This window comes from Prosopis cineraria, unplaced genomic scaffold (genome assembly GCF_029017545.1).
Source record: "Prosopis cineraria cultivar Desert tree isolate PC_DT_omini unplaced genomic scaffold, ASM2901754v1 PC722, whole genome shotgun sequence".
Lineage (NCBI taxonomy): Eukaryota > Viridiplantae > Streptophyta > Magnoliopsida > Fabales > Fabaceae > Prosopis > Prosopis cineraria.
Window position 1 is genome coordinate 22,775 of NW_026556047.1, and position 2,399 is coordinate 25,173.

The 2,399-nt window shown below is 41.0% G+C and overlaps 1 pseudogene; it reads right to left on the minus strand.

The window, feature by feature from the left end:
• Positions 1–122: 122 nt before the first annotated feature.
• Positions 123–2,111, minus strand: LOC129298137 (protein IQ-DOMAIN 19-like; annotated as a pseudogene).
• Positions 2,112–2,399: the final 288 nt, after the last annotated feature.

The window sequence follows — 2,399 nt, forward strand, 5'->3', positions numbered from 1 at the left end:
ATGTGCCTTTATACCTTCTACAACATAAATTAAATTAACCTAAATTTCAATTTACTTAATAAACCATATTCTTATGCTACTTAAATTCTTGAAGTAAAGAATAGGGATGTTACAAACACTGCTAGCTATCCAAGTTGCGAGTGATAGAACAGAACAAACAAGTCTATATAGGTTAAACTACACTACAATTGCCATGGATTTGTAAAAACACAGTTCAATTCTACCAATAAAATGCAGTAACACTTTGTTGTTGCAGTAGATGAAGGAGCATTGTCAGTAGTACCTATCTTCATGAGGCTGCATTTTCACACAAAAGCAAAGACAAAACCTGATCAGAAGTGAAAATCACATAATCTTAACTCTAATTTGATAAAAATTTGTCATACGAGAATGTAACTGCTCACATTATATGAAACAAGAGATTTGCAGTACTGAGTATTTGTGAGAACCGTGCTGGTAGAACCACACTCACTTTCTATCAGTGAAACAGCGGACCTGTCAAGGTTGATTGAGCTTAGGTATTGGTAGTTTTGAGCAACAGCACCTACATGTGAAGACGACCTTCTCATCTTCATGACTGGTCTGTGACCAGTATTTCTTGTTTCCATTGAAGCTCTGGGCCTGCTTAATTGCCTCTCAAAGGAGTCTGGTCTTTGCCTGGGTGCACTATGTGATCTGAATTTGGCCCTGGATGATTCTGTGTTGGCCATATAATTTGGGACTGATGAGTTGTGAGAAGAGGTCACTGGGGAAGTAAAAAGAAGCTTTTTATCATCAGGTTTTGATGCAGGGCTGCTCTGTGCTGATGGGGCTGGAGATGCCTTGTGGTCTTCTTCTTTTGAGTATGAACCATATGCGGGATAATGTGCTGAGAAACTCTGCTCAGAACCATTGTGCTGAGTGTAATTTATGGTGTTGTTTCTGCTTCTGCCGCTGTGTCTTTTGATCCATAAGCATCCACCTTCACAATTTTGATGTTCTCTTCCAATTCCATGTCAATTTCCTAGTTACACAAAAACCCAGATTTAAAATCCAGGTTAATAGATGTTGATAGTAACCCCATTATGGCATACCGAGTTCATTACAGACTTAACAGCACAAATCAGCAATTACTTAGAACTGTAAGTTATCAGTTTTTTTAACTACAGATTCTTGTTTATCAGATTCAAAAGACAGAGCAGAGAAACAGAATCAGATTGAATGGGAGGATGACTGGACGTAGATTTTGAACTCACATCAAAGTCGCACACATGCCTTATCAAGTTGTCCTGTGCTTTTCTGTGGTAAGTGGAATGTCTCTGATTAGACTTTGCTTCTGATGCCATTCGAATCCTCAGAGCACAAGCTTTGGCTTGTGCTGTCAATAAAGCTTCTATGCGTCTAAGAGTACCCGAAGCCCATTTTCTCACCAACTCTCCCCTTACTAATGCCTGCAACTTCACTATTCCTCTCAGAGCACCCAATGCTTTTCTTGCCTGTTTTTCATTCACCGCAGAAATCACAACATAGACAAAGAATCACAGTGCTGATGAATGATAGGTACTTAGTAGAAAATAACATACCAAGTAAGACCGAAAAACAGATTGAATTTTAATAGCAGCAGCATCTTCAGTAATCAGAGCTGTGATGCTGGAAGTGACGATAATAGCCAAGTGGCTGTTCTGCAAATTTTGATCAGCATCTGTGGCACCTGGTGGTACTGGTAATGTCGGTGAGACCGTCACGTTGGTTTCTGCAGAATTGAGTTGCTTGGAATTTGAAGGCCTACGGAAACTCCATCTACGTTTCTCCTTTGGGGTTGGCGTTTCAGAGGCAGTTGAAGAAACCTGATCATTCTCTCCACATTGTCTCTTCTCTTTTTCCTCGTGTTTCTTCTGGGACATCAACAAGTTTCTTAGCCATTTCCTGGTCTTTCCCATCTCATCCAATCACTTGGGAGAAATCAACAACAAAAGATAAAAGCAGATCTAGTGTTCTTGTTGTCTGTATCAAGTTATTTTTCCTGTCCTGTGATACTGTACTGCATTGACTGGTCCACTTGATAGGAATGGCTTATTGTCAATGAACAGCATAATCTCCTCATCTCTATATACAATCTTTTACCAAGTAGCATTTGCCGGGGATGTTGTGGTCACTTGCAGAGCGTGGGGCAGTTGAGAGGCGTCCCCATGGGTGATGTAAGGTTGTGATCGGAGGGTATTGTGGTAATTTCAGGCGTGGGTTAACGTGGGAAATGGGACGGGGTAGATCAGCAGCCATGTGGATGAATCCCAATATCACATGCAGGAAGCATTCGTGGACAAGACTTGTATTTGTTGGGTTCCAGTAGAGCCCTCCTATTTAAGGATCCTGTACCTTGGAGGCTTGGACATCTCAGTGCTGTGCCTTGAATTGGACAA